The sequence below is a fragment of the Peromyscus maniculatus genome, chromosome 13 (assembly GCF_049852395.1).
Source record: "Peromyscus maniculatus bairdii isolate BWxNUB_F1_BW_parent chromosome 13, HU_Pman_BW_mat_3.1, whole genome shotgun sequence".
Taxonomy (NCBI): domain Eukaryota; kingdom Metazoa; phylum Chordata; class Mammalia; order Rodentia; family Cricetidae; genus Peromyscus; species Peromyscus maniculatus.
The window spans coordinates 15,937,534-15,951,003 of record NC_134864.1 but is presented as its reverse complement, the minus strand read 5'-3'; the positions used below and the strand labels follow the sequence as shown (position 1 = coordinate 15,951,003).

General features: G+C 41.3%; 2 protein-coding genes across 2 annotated transcripts in view; both read right to left on the bottom strand.

Annotated features, from left to right (window-relative positions):
* Macir (macrophage immunometabolism regulator) overlaps positions 1-6,401 on the bottom strand; it is a 28,148-nt gene extending 21,747 nt beyond the window's left edge. Inside the window, exon 1 of the mRNA XM_076549742.1 lies at positions 6,380-6,401. The gene's annotated coding sequence lies outside the window, so the exon portion shown is untranslated. The remainder of the gene's footprint in view (positions 1-6,379) is intronic.
* Positions 6,402-6,445: 44 nt separating this feature from the next.
* Ppip5k2 (diphosphoinositol pentakisphosphate kinase 2) overlaps positions 6,446-13,470 on the bottom strand; it is a 99,326-nt gene continuing 92,301 nt past the window's right edge. The window contains exon 29 of the mRNA XM_076549717.1: positions 6,446-6,580. The gene's annotated coding sequence lies outside the window, so the exon portion shown is untranslated. The remainder of the gene's footprint in view (positions 6,581-13,470) is intronic.

The window sequence follows — 13,470 nt, the reverse complement described above, 5'->3', positions numbered from 1 at the left end:
AAGCAAGTCATTTTTATCCCAGAGTCTATATATATCCCCAACAATATTAATAAATATAAACACTCTGGGTCCAAGAGATGGCCTCTGGTTTCTCTGTAACTGAAGGATACTTACTGGATTGCCTCTCATGTGCTCTGAGTAAGTGTCAGAAAACAGAAGGAAAAGGTCAGGTCCGTGAATGTTTTCAAAATAATAGTTACTCTCCCCCAAAGTGGTATGCATGTAACTTCTCAGAATACAGATCCTAGTGCATCGTACAGGTATTGAATGCACAAGCGATCAGAGTTTTTAACATTTTTTTCATTTGTTGGGTTTTTTGTTTTCTTCTCCTGAGTATCTTAGGAGGCCGCACTGGAAGTCATTTCAGATTTGAATCTGTCACAGTAGTGTTATTGTTACGATGCTCATTCTTCTAAAACGACCTCAAAACATTATGTTTTATTTTAAGAAGCTTAATCCCATTTTGTCCTGTCTGAACTCATAATCTTTTCGGGAGAACACCTTGTAACTTGGCCTTTGTTCTGAAAATTTAGCAATGTTCTTTGGCCAGGAGCAATAAAACCCAGACTGGCCTCTCAGTTCACTGGGCTCAAGGCTAGCTCCATGAGAGAGCATTATCGCTAACTGGGTCCCTTGCTAGGTGGTTGGTGCCTGGTGTTCCAGTCTCCGGGATTCTGTACCACAACCAAAAGTTAGGTTACTTCTAGAGCGTCACAAAGAACACCTATTCACCAGGCATCTGTGGCTGACAATAGCTTTATATGAGGTCTGCGAGGGTTATGTTGCCTATTCACCAGGCAGGCCTTACTGACAACAGCTTTATGTGCGGTTCCTGAGGCTTATGCCTAAATTAGATTACGTGGGGCCTTTGAGGACTGTGGCTGTGGGCCTATGAAAGACGAAAACAATGTGGAGGCACTTTGCAAAGCTTACTGTGTGTTCCATGAAGAGCGGTTCAGTTCAATGCATGAAGAAAAAAGAGAGAGAAAGAAAAAAAAAAAAAAGGACATTCTTTAAAAGGACTCGTCCCAGTTGTCGAATTGAACTTGTATTCTGAACGGCCTTTCAGAAACTGGGGCTCAGGTACTCCATCCCAGATGCCACCTTTGTGGTTATATCTTGGCCTAAAGATGTTCTTCCTTCCCCCCAAATCCACTTCTCAAATGTCACTTGTCTCGGAAGAATTATCCATTTGATGGATTGCCGCTTAGCAAACAACCATCTTGAAAGAACAGGGTAAGAGGATTTGATAAAAAAAAAAAAAAAAAAAAGCACAGCGATCTAAAACTGAAACTACAATGTAGCTATGCAAGGAATACATCACCTTGTTAATAACTATCGCAGCAGGCTGGGGTCAGAAAGTGTAGCCCGTGTCCATGTCCACCAACACAGTGATTGAATGCAGTGAAGGTCTCAGAGGCTAAGCAGCGGTCTCCCAAAGGGAAGGGACTGAGAGACTAGTAACCACAGCCCCTACCTGGAAAATACAAGCAGAGGCTGCTGTGGGGGTCACATGGCATAAGCAGCCTCCATGGGAATAAAAGGTAACTGCCAAGGAGGCATCTATGGCTAGGAGAGATGTGGTGATATTGTGTTCCCCAATATATTGTGCACCCTAACAAACTTATCGGGGGCCAGAGAACAGAACAGCCACTAGACATAGAGGCCAGAAAATGGCGGCACACACACACACCTTTAATCCTAGCATTCCGAAGGCAGAGATCTCTCTGGATCTCTGTGAGTTCAAAGCCACACTGGAAACAGACAGGCATGGTGACACACGCCTTTAATCCCAGGAAGTGATGGCAGGAAGCAGAAAGGGATCTAAGACGTGAGGACAAGGAACTAGAGCCTGGTTAAACTTTTAGGCTTTTAGCAGCAGTTCAGCTGAGATCCATTCAGATGAGGACTCAGAGGCTTCCAGTATGAGGAAACAGGATCAGCTGAGAAGTTGGCGAGGTGAGGTTAGCTGTGGCCTATTCTGTCTCTCTGATCTTTCAGCATTCACCCCAATACCTGGCTCTGGGTTTATTTTCATTAATAAGACCTTTTAGGATTTGTCCTACAGAGATAAGGGAAATGTACCACAGAGCCTCTTCTCCTCCTACCCTGATACCCACAGGTGTCCTTTAGGCTATCAAATCTATCTATCACGCGTTCCCCTTGTTCTTTCCAGAACTGCCACTTACAGCCATGTTTTGCAGTGTGCATGGCCATAGATGGCATGGCCCTGACTTAAACGTATGAACCCTCTTTTCAGGTCTTTCCACTCTTTGTTTGTTGTTTGTTTGTTTGTTTGTTTGTTTGTTTGTTTTTTGAGACAGGGTCTCTCTATTTAGTCCCAGCCGGCCTGGAATGCATTGTGTAGACCAGGCTGCCCTAGAACTCACGGAGATCCTCCTGTCCCTGCCTCTCAAGGGTTGAGATGTGTGCCACCATGCCTGGCTCTCTTCCTCTCTTCACGACTTAAAGCCACAGCAATATTCAGATCTGCAGCCATGCTACAGAGCATCCCGTATCCTCAGTCATCCACGTTTAGGACCTTGTGGCATCCTTAAAGGTGGGCCTCAAGTCGCAGCATCTCAAGATTTCCTACTGTTCCCTTGCCCTTCTGTCTAGACATAGGAAAATCTTTCTCAGGAAAGGCCGTTCTCTTCATTCTCTCTCTCCAGTTGCTTGGCCAGCAAACTGTTCAGTTTCTAGAATACAGGCTTTGGGCGACTAAAGGGAGTAAGAAGAACTACCCTGAGAGCAAGGCCTGTATCTACTGCCACATACAGATAAACCCAAAGTGGGGAAAAAAAATAAACTAATGTCTCAAAATACTGATGCAGTCATTGAAGTAAAGGGTACAGAATGCCACAGCCTATGTGGAGAAGGACGGCAGAAAGAGCTAAGGTGGAATCTGTGTTAATTGCTGGCCAAAGCTGTCAGGTATGAGGCTGGAAATGTGGGGGACAGCTCCCATCTGAGAGTGCATGGCTCGCGCTTGTATGTGCCCTTCTGTTACCCCAGTGTGTGCACTGAGCGTTCTTTACCGCTGCCTCTCAGCCAGACTCATCCGTGGATGTCCGTAGAGTCCAGTGTCACCAGAGCTGCTGCCCTGAATCCTGAATCCTGTGTTCTTTCACTGCCAAACACTCTCCGCGTGGTACTGGGATAGACTGTGGTATTTCTCCATGCTGATGGTCCCTGAGACTCACATTCTAGGAGGTGTGTAGCCAGTGTCCACTTCTTTTTACAGAGAGGGGGCGAAAGGACCCCAATAAGGCCTTCCGGAGGCAGCTTTTATTTAAATTGGACCTTCGTGTTCCTTTTTTCAGAGGCCAGTTCCTAAGTCATCAGTCGTTTGTAATCAGCCATGAAGAAGACATTTCCACGGTGGAGATTGGTCAAGCCTCTAAGCAGGACTTCAGGGCGTCCCACCACTCTCTAGTACGCCTGGTTGCCAAGAGTTGGTTTATAAGGGGGCATCTACTAAGGACCAAAGGGCTCCTCCTGTGTGCAGAAGCAAAAGATAGGTCAGATAATTGAAGCCTGTGATTTGAAAAAAATACAGAATTCCACGGTTTGCATAGGAAAATCTAACTCTTAATTATATCATCAAAAGAGGATAGAAAACAGAGGAGGAAAGGAAGCAAGAATAAATGAAAGTCTTGTAAGCCTAAGACTTACAAGAGAAATCCTTTCCCAGCTTGCTGTGGGACTTCAGGCTGACCACCAACGGCTTCAGAAACCTCTGAGCTGTGCTTATGAGTGTGTTCCTTACATCACAAGTGCTCAGAAACTAATCTTTGCATTTTGCTAATTAGCTTCTATTCTGTTGGCCTCCATTCTTTCATCTGTGATTCTGAGGTCAGCAGTAGAGTTCTCACTACCGCACTCCAAACAACTGGTAAATAAGACAAAGGCAAAGACAAAATAGAGCCAGTTGTTTCTACAGATCTGGAAAATATAATTTAGCATACAATTCCAACAGCCCCATATCTCAGGCTGATAATAGATGATATTGGGCATTTAAGAATCCCTGGCTCAAACTAATGGAAATGCATGAACTGTGAACCAATGGCTGAGGAGCCCCCATGGAACTGGAGCAGGCCCTCTGGATAAGTGAGACAGTTGATTAGCTTGAACTCTTTGGGAGGCAGTGGGATCAGAACCATTCCTTGGCGCATGGGCTGGCTTTTTGGAGCCTGGGGCCTATGCTGGGACACTTTGCTCAGCCTTGGTGAAGGGAGGAGGAGACTGGACCTGCCTTGGCTGAGTCTACCAGGCTGGGCTGACTCCCCAGGGGAGACCTTGCCTTGGAGGAGGTGGGAATGGGGGGTGGATTGGGAGGGGAGGGCTGGGGGTGGGAGGAGGGAGGATGGGGGAATATGTGGCTGATATGTGAAATTAAGGTAATTATAAAATAAAATATTAAAAAAAAAGAATCCCTGCTCTTTTGCAGGTACCCCATCCTCAAGAAGATGGGAGACCAATCAAATAGAACAGACCCAACAGAATTCTCTTCTTTGGGAAGCTAGAAAGAGGTTATAGTAATGAATCTACCTTCATGAAAAGGAATCTTCAGAGAGCACTAAGAATCTTTACACCTGCTCCCATTCTGACTCATTGAAGACATACTATGTACCAGATCTGTGTTACATACTAGGGCATAGAAAGAGAAAAGATATAGTCTTGCTCCCATCCCAGGAATTTAAAGCCAACTAAATAGGCAGATAAGTAATTATTCATTTATAACTTGGTTTCATAATAGTCCATAATTTTCTCTGTGATTCTCTGAGGATATGTTTATGTGGGAAAATTAGGCTTAGAATTTCAAACAACTGATGCATCAACTTTCACAATTTAGTCCCGTGTTCAACTGAGGAGAAATCTCTGAAACTGCCTTCCATGGGGCCTGATGGTCATAATATTCCCATCACAGAAGTAAAATCAGCAAAGAAACATCATCATTATTAGTGGTTCTTAATTAAGATGTATACAAACTGCTGTCCCTTCTTAAAATGTTGCTAGAGAATATGCCTAAGAAGTCTTGCTTGATTTTGTTAACATTAAAGAATAGAAAGAAATTAATTCTGAAGACATTTCAAATGAGTCAAGAAAGCTGTGTTTGTATATTTTTGTTGACCTACAGGTTTTTTTTCTCTAGGAAAAGATTTTTGTTGTTGTTGTTGTTTTTTTTAAGTAAGTATGCTCCTCTAAACTTCTCCTCTGGAACTCAGCACATACACACAAAACATCAAATACAGGCATTGATTAATGTGCACAAAAACTTGACAGACACTAAGACTGGCAGGCACCAACTTGTCTGCAGGCCACACCAACTCAGGTTCCCTGAGCTATAATAGAACTAAAGAATTCCTCCCTCAGGCAAAGACCCGCAGACAGTGAGAGGGAAACAGTGGCCTTGGAACTTACAGTTTATTGTAATAAAGAAAGTAAATTTAGTGGACCCCAAAGGAACACCTTGTACTTCTGATTTCTGTATTGTGAAATACAGTAGTTGAGTTTAGTATTTGGTAATTTTTCTACTGAAATAAGTGCAGTGAAATAATATATGCAATGCTATTCATTGCAACATCATTGTGAAAGATAAAGTTTATTAATAGGACCCTGACTAAAGAAATAATGACATTTTGTTTAATGAGATGTTGGGTGTATGTTAAGAAGAATGAAGCTCAATAGGAATGGACACGTAAAAACCTCTGAACATGATAATAAATAAAAAATAAACTATAAAATGATGTTATAGTATATCCTTATCTAAAAAACTATCATTAAACCAGTTTTCTCTTCAGTGTGGTTAAAGCTAAAAGAAGAGATGTGTCAGGGAAGATGAAGTAGATGGGCCTTTTGCTAGCCCTCCAACAAAATATAACACCAAATCCTGGGCATTATATATTAAATATAAGAAACCTGTTAGGTAGATAAAGGGACACCAGCTAAGGATACTGAAGCCTGCCTTAAAGTTGGAGTTATTGATTCCCAGGGTTTTCTTTATGTATCACACACCACAGAAGTGATGTCAGGTAAGATAATGACCTAGAAATATCAGTGGGTGCAGCAAGAAATTACCCACAAAGTCCCATTCTCTCTAGTCATAGGGCAAGGTGACGAACATACTAGCAACATAGTAACATTCCAAAAATAACCAGTCTACCCACAACAAAACTCCAATTGATCAATTAGTTTTTAAAAGTTTCGCTTGACCCATATGATCAGAGGTCAAGCAGGGGTGCTGGACGTGAGAGCTCAAACACCCCACAACCTGGATAGTGTCAGAGGAGGTTGAGTGGGGGAACAGAAAGTGTCCCTCCCTTTACAGCAGCAGGCGCAGACACATGGGAAGTCCATACCATCCATACATCCATACCATCTGGCATCCGTATATCCTCCTCTTCCCCGTGGAGTTGGTACCGTGAACCCAGTGGTGCTAGCATGAATAGGTCAGGGAACAGGAACCAAACGATTCTATCCATGTGGCATCCGTAGTGGCAATCACGAACCTCCACCCCTTGGTGCTGAATGAAGAATCTGGGTGTGTCGGTTGCTACTTGCCCCTTTCTTTACCTTCCTGGAGTGAAGTAGAGAGAACCCTATGAGATCAGAGGCTTAAATACCACCCACAGTCTCACAGTATAATATGCAAAGGTTCCAGGTTTAAAGTCACTGGTAGCAAAACCAGAAAATCTCCAGTTGAGTGATACACAATAGGAGACAAGACAGATGCTAGAATCACCTCACAGATTTAAAAGTAGTCTTCATAAAAATTCTTTAACAACAACAATAACAGTTGATATATGCTTGTGGAGTACTTAGGAGGCTAGGCAAGGGAATTCTTTGAGCCCAGGAGTTCGATGTCAATCTGGGCAGTACAGGAAAACTCCACACCTACCATCAAAGAGGGGAAGGAGAAGAATGAGGAAGAGGAAGACAAGGGGAAAATAAAGGGAAAAAAAAAACAATAAAGGAAAATCCAGCAAAGAAACAGAAGATATAAGGAGAAATGAGAAGATAATATTAGAACTGAAAAGTATAATAATAAACAAAAAATTTTCAGTGGTTGAGCTTGATAGCATACCGGAGATGACTGGAGAAATAATTGGAGACTTGGAATTAGAAACAGTGGAGATAGTTCAATCTAAATAACAGAGAGACATTAGCCTAAAAAAATAAGTAAACGGAGCCTTGGAGACCTGTGGAACTGAGACAAGAGATCTATCTAGCTTCCCTGTTGCCAGAGTCTTAGCAAAGAAGAGGGAGGACCACTGCTGAGAAATGGTTTTGCTCAGAAATGGTTTTGCTCGACTCTTGAAGTCAGACAGAACACACAATCTGAAAGTGTCTAGAAGCTGACAAAAGTCCCCAGGAAAAACCTAAAGAAATACTAGCCACAACATATCAGACTCCAACTTCTGAAAACAAGGAATGAGGAATCCTTGCAGCAGGAAATAACGTTTGTTTCATTGTAACAGAAAATAACTCAAGTGACAGAAGTTGCTGTAGTGGGTAGCCATTCCAGCTTGGATGTTCCAAGCCCCATTGAGACTCTGACAACTGTCACACCTACGAGGCGGGGCGAGGGGAGGTGCCTGGGGACCCGAGAGCTGGATGGGTGAGCGCTCTCTCTGTGCGCTCTCTCGGTGCCGGGACGCTGAATGGTGAAGGTGGACTGTGCAGAGCTCTGGAGAACACTTCTGGACTGCGTTACACCTTCCCCAGACCCTGCGACCTACCCATTACTTAATTTGTGAGTTACGCCATTAAATAAATATCCTTTAAACTATGTGGAGTGGCCAAAATAATTTCTCCAATAAGTTGCAGCAGGAAACAGAGAGAGCAGCAGTACATTTCTCAGGTGCTGAGAAAAAAGAGCTGCCATCCCAGAATCCTGTCCAGCTAGAATGCATTTCAGGAGTGAAGGGAAAATGAAGACGTTTACAAGTATAGAAACAGAAAGATGTTGTCACTGTTGGACCCACCTTGATAACACTTTGAAGGAAATAAATAAAACAACAGAAGAAGGGACACTGGCACACCAAACTCAAATGGAAGCAAAAATTAAGTGAACAAAATCATGGGTGTGAGCACAAGAGATTTCCCTTCCATCCTTGCATTTTCTGAGTAATCCTTCCCAGAGAGAGGAAGCATTGGAACACCTGATGTTATCCTGCTATACATGCATGAAATTGAAGTTCCTAAATAGTACTTTAACTAATCGGACAATGCCACCACAGTGGTGTGTACATCAGCAGTGTGATACTGAACTCAACCACTCATTTTCCTGCACAGGGTTTCACTGGAAAAAGCACTATAGAAAAATCAAAGTGGTATTAAAATACAAGTTATACAAAAGAAAACAAGAAGAAGAAATGCCAAAAAGAATATATCACAAACTAAAATAAAGTAACACGTTCAAACCCTACCAGATCAATAATAAATAACTTTCGGTTAAGGGTTTATCTCAATGGTTAAGCGTATGCTAAGTGTGTACATAATCTTGGAGTCATCCCCTGGGACTATAGAATAAGCATACAGTTGGCATAAAATAAAAATTAGAGTAATTTGTGTTTAAAAGAAATCAGCGGTATGTTTTTTTTTAAGTCATTCAACTGTATGCTGTCGTAAGAAAATAATTTCAATTATAAGACTCAGATAGCTTAAGAGTAAATATATCATCATACAAAATGTTGGGGAAAGAGCAAGAGTAGCTAAATTAATGTCAGCTAAAGTAAACTTCAGAGCAAAAAAATGCCAAAAACAGTAAGGATGTTATACTGCAAAATGGTCAGTATAACCAGAAAGCCCATGTGTGTGCATGGAACATCATTACTCAGAGCATGTAATATAAAACATGGAGAAGTGGAGAAGGAATAGCTAAATGTACACTGACTGACAGCTTCAAAAATTTTATATTAACAAATGATAGAAACAACTAGACAGATCAGTGAGAATCAATAATATCACCAACCGAGAGGCTCAAACTCCTATCTGTGGAGCAGCACCTAAGAACAGAAAATTGCACAGTGTTTTTAATGGCCATGGCACCATGTACCAACGCATCTTATATCCTGCTTCACAGAAAAAAAAAAAAAAACTTCAGCAAGTACAAAAGAAAGTAAATTATGCAGGTAATTTTTTTTACAGCTATCATGAAATCAAGTTAGAAATTACTAACAGAAAGATGGTGAGGGATATTCAAATACTTGAAAAGTGCTACAAAACCCAGGAGTCAAAGAGGAAGCCCCAAGGAAATTTTTGTTTCTATTTATTGACTGATGAAGCATAATAAAATATGTGGACCACAAGGAAATCGGTGTTGAAAGGGCAACTGTAGCACTACGTACGTGCATTAGAAAGGAAAATCCTTAGGCGTGGTAGTATACATGTATAATGACACTTATCAGCACTTAGAGGGCCAAAGTTGCAAATTCAAAGTCAGTTTGAGCTACATAGCCAGGGTCTTTTTTCCTTTGTAATCATTTCCTACTACAGTATTGGAACTTCTTGTTTTTCCCAACATATCCCCAAATGATGTTATGTTTAATAATGAAGATATCCAAATCAGAGTGCCCACCCTTTGCTTGAAAAACAAAAACAAAAACCAACCAACCAACAAACAAGCAAACAAAAAGAGTTGGTGGGGACCAAGCCAAAGCATTTGTTTCCTATTGCTGTAAACTATTTGCACACTTGTGTGAGTTGGATCAGTCCTGACCTGTGCTCATGATATTGAATTACTTATGAGATACACTGTGACTAAATCTCATAAATAACATGGGCTTTGAAATCACACAGTCACATTATATAGTCATGTGACCTAGTCCAAATGATTTAAGCTACCTAACACTCTTCCTTTATTCCTTGGACAAATAGAATTACATCTACTTTTCTAGATTTTCTGTTTGAATGAAAGCTGCCTATGTGTAATACATGCATGGAAAACTAAAATTAGTTTAAAAAAATGCCCTTTACTTGCAAAACCCAAGGGTCATCAAGAGAACAAAGGATGGAGCCTCTTTATTAACATTTATTGCAGAAAACCAGAGAATCTGCTGAAGTCATCTGGAGAGAATTAACATGGCTGTGCTCACCAATGTGAAGTGTATCTCAGCTTCCTATATCACAATTCATGTTATATAAATTCAGCCTTGTCTTCCATGATATTTATGTCCATCTTGGTCAATGTGTGTGAATGTACATACATACATACCTACATACACACTCCACAGTACACACAGACATGTGTGTGCATGCGTGCGTGTGCACGCACATGCGCACACACACACACACACACACACACACACACACACACACACACACATTTTATCCATTAGTATTAGTTTCTCCAGGAAGGATGATAAGGCAAAACTCTACTGGAAACATTAAATACTCAACATTTGAAATACCAAAGCCCACTCCATCTCTGCTGTCCTCTGCTAAAGGATATTCAATGTTGTTCAAACTGAGTATCTTTAGAGAGTTCAAATATATGGCTGGAGAATGTTTTATTTTGTTGATTGCATATTTAGAAGAAACAAACGGAAACTAGGGCAAGACAAGTCCCCATGGGGGGAGGGGGGACGACAAAAAAGTTTTACTAAAAAGGAGGAAAGTGAACATTGGAGACAAGAGCCAGGAAAGGAGAGCAAGATGCAGAAAGTGTGCCCTTAATTAAGGACTTGTCAGGGGTTTGTCTGTTTCTTTCTACCCTCTTCTATTGGACCAGGAAACAGACATATTGAAGATGCAATTTTAGAGTTCCTTTCTCCCTAAGTTATAATTAATTCTCTTGAACTACTCCCAACTCTTCAATGACTGCTTGTGCTCTGAGAAATTAAACTGCACAGTAACAGAGTAAGGTGTAGAGTTTCTCATCACAGTCAGATGGAGTCCAGCCTGGCACCCTTAGTATGGGGGACAGATGAGAGTCTGAGAGGGTGGAAGCCGATGGTAGGACTGGCAGTGCATGGTGTGAAGAGTCTGTTGCCACACTGAGACCCCAAAAGTAGACATGAAAGGTACCTTCTCCTTTGCAAATCCAGGCTGAACTGGAGGAGGCTGCCACAGAAGTGATGAGTAGCAAAACTTAGGCCATTAAACTGCCTTGAGTGAATGGCACATTTCACTGCTGTCCCCACATTTATCTTACTCTCTCTTCTTCCTTTGGGTGCTTTCTTTCGACATGAGCAAAATTCCAAAGTCAAGAAATTGTCAACTGTGTACCCACCTAACCAAAGAAAACAACAAAGCGATTGGAAGCCATTTTAGCAGGATAACCCTTATTAAATCCGTAGATACTTACTAAACAGTGAATTTATTTAGTCAACATAAATGTGTTGTTCCTGCATTTTCATCCACTGTAACTGAAGAGGGCTCACACAAAGCCTCTGATGCATATGCCTTAAACCATCTCAAACCAAACCTAGGCAAACAACACTTCCTTTTTTCTACACTGCTTTAATAGCCTCATGCATTAAGTTCTCCCCAAAATGATGTAAGTAGATAATGAAAATTTTAAGGATGTACTTTAATTTTATTTATGTGAGTGTGTGTGTATGTGTGTGTGTGTGTGTGTGTGTGTGTGTGTGTGTGTGTGTGCCTACAAAGACCGGAAGAGAGTGTCAGATTCCCTGAAACTGGGGTCAGAGGTGATAGTGAGCACCAAAGGTGGATTCCGGGAATTGAACTCCTGACCAATACAAGAATAACGGGTGCTCTTAATCACTGAGTCATCTCTCCAGCCCCCCACAATAAATTTTCAAGGTAAAACTTTTACATAAATTTCCACTTGCTGTCGTCCATAACACTTGTGAGGTCCATGTAATAACATATAATTCCATCTTTCCAGTCACAGAATATTGTGCCTTTGTCAATACGCAATTTCCCGAGTTCTTAGTTCAAACTATAGTTTGACTCAAAAGAACAATCAAGTCACAGACGTTTTCTTATTTAAATTATGTTACACATGTGTAAATGTACACTCCAAGGTGATTACCATTGCTTAGACAGCTGTAATTCTAAGAAATATTTGCATTTAGATGAAGATTCTACCTTGTCATTCAGTAGAATTCATGAACAGAAGACTCGTGGGGACATACTTTAGGGATCTCAAGGTTCATTAACCTCAATCTCAACACAATCAGCTGTGTGCACAATGGTCTTACTAAAAGAATTAACTCAGCTTCAGTTCTTCATGGAAAATGCTTTCAAGTGTTGTTGACAGATGTGAGGAATGCTAAACTAATATTCAAAGAGTACCAACTGTTCCATTTCCTCATTGTAGGCTGCAATTTGACTACCCAACTAGAAAAACCACTCATACCCTAATAAAATTCGTTGCTTAGAGTTATATAAAATAGATTTCAAGTAGAAAAAAAATCCACCTAGTCACTTTTCTGGAATTTTTTTTTTTTTTACTGGTTGACAAAGCATTGTAATATTATGAGCAGGCTTCCTTAGCATTAGGTGAAGTTACATCAGCCTCAGTAGTTAAAGACTTCACAGCTACTCTTGTTGGTCCATTCCCAAGCAATACAGAAGAGCTCCAAGGTATTCCCAAGTACAGGCTGTCAGTTTCTTAATCTTCCCCTTCTTGTCCTCTGAATGAGTAAAAGCTCAGTTTAAAAGGCTTCTGTCTCCAGAGAGAGAACCTCTCTGCCTGATCCTTTCTCATAGCACCTTCAGCCAGAGCCTTTTAAGGATGGGATGCCTACACCACAAGTGAGCAAGTTTAATCAACAAGTTGTCATGTTAAGAACCATTACCAAACAGTATGACGACCATGCCTTCCTTATAAGGTGTCATGGTTTTCCAGTATCACTTTATTACATCAGAAATTTAGGTGCATTCTTCTGACTCAGCTCTCGAAGTCATAAATCTGCCCTTTTGTTCACATACTGTTCGGTAACAACCATCTCAGAGATGCTGTTTTAAACTTCTTCAGAGGCACATGGAAATTCTTGTTCCTTAGTGTTAAATCATCATAGGGTCCTAGAAATCACACATAATTGTTCTTCAGGTTGACCCTTGACTCGAGTCTGTTGAGAGGCATAGACATATAAAGATAGAGATGTGCAAGACAGAGATGGATGGACCTTTCTTGGCTGCTGATTAGCCTTCCTCTCTTTAGAGCCCCTTTTCTCTAGTCTTCCTCATTCCTATAGATCCTGAACTTTCCTCATCCGGTGACAAGAAAGTATCTCAGTGGCCCTTGTGGCCCAGGTTCTTTGCACCCTCAAGTCTCTTAGCCTCCAGCATACTTAGCACAAACATGCCAAGCACTGAACAACTTCTCAGCAGTCTCCTGTTCTTGCAAGGATAGGTCAGGGACCTCAACTTCTCATTTTATCATTTACTGTTGGCTCACAGTAAGTGCTTCTTAACTATTGAAGGAAGGAGAGAAGGGAGGGAATGAGGGAAGTAGGAAGGGGGGAAGAAGATTCTGTAATTGATTTATGAAAA